Genomic DNA, 927 nt, shown 5'->3' with positions numbered 1-927 from the left:
CGTGAGTCTATGTAAAAAATACAAATAAAGGAATGGGACCAGGAATTAGACCTGAGTTATACTCTTGGTTCTATCACATATTGGATGTAAGACCTTGGATTTATTTAGTCTGAGTTTCCATTTCCTCATTTACAAAAAGGAAAATGAAAAGACATGATGATAACCCTGCTGGCCTAGTTGAGTTTTGTGAATCTCCAATTAAATAATAGTGAAGGGATCTGGGGATTTAAAATGTACCTTCTGATATGAAATACTAGTATTGAGAACCCATTACATATACCACATCTTAATAATATATGAGATTTTCTTGGAGTCACAAAATATGTTTTTTTTCCCCTCTTAAAATTTTTTTGATATGATTCCAACTTTATAATGGTGAGATGATATATTTAGGCTGAATTATTATATAAAATAATTCCAGAATATTGATATCCCTGGTGTCCTGGAAAGGACAAATGCAAAACCAATCTTTGGGTACAACCTAGATCTCCTGGGGAGGAAACATAAACAATAAGATCAACTCACATTCGAAGTTAAAACCACATGAGAAAATGAACTGCCATGATGGGATCAAGAGATGTAACAAATAAGAATCTTAGCACAAGAACTAAAAATAATAAAACAATATAGAAGAGATTTAAAAATACGTATGTTTATCAACAAGCATGTGAAAATGTGCTCATCATCATTCTTCATCAGGAATGCAAATAATTAAAAACTACCTACTAAAATGACTAAAACTAAAAAGACTGACAATAACAAGTTTTGGTAAAGTTGGAACTCTCATACATTGCAGAAGGGAGTATAATTGGCACCACCAGTGTGGAAAACTGGCAGTTTCCACTAATGCTAACTGTGCTTATACTAGGACTCAACAATTCCACATATATATCCAAGAGAAATTAGTGTTTATGTCCACAGAGAGAC

The sequence above is a fragment of the Hipposideros armiger genome, unplaced genomic scaffold, assembly GCF_001890085.2.
Source record: "Hipposideros armiger isolate ML-2016 unplaced genomic scaffold, ASM189008v1 scaffold_904, whole genome shotgun sequence".
Taxonomy (NCBI): Eukaryota; Metazoa; Chordata; class Mammalia; order Chiroptera; family Hipposideridae; genus Hipposideros; species Hipposideros armiger.
Note: the sequence above shows the minus strand (reverse complement) of the source record.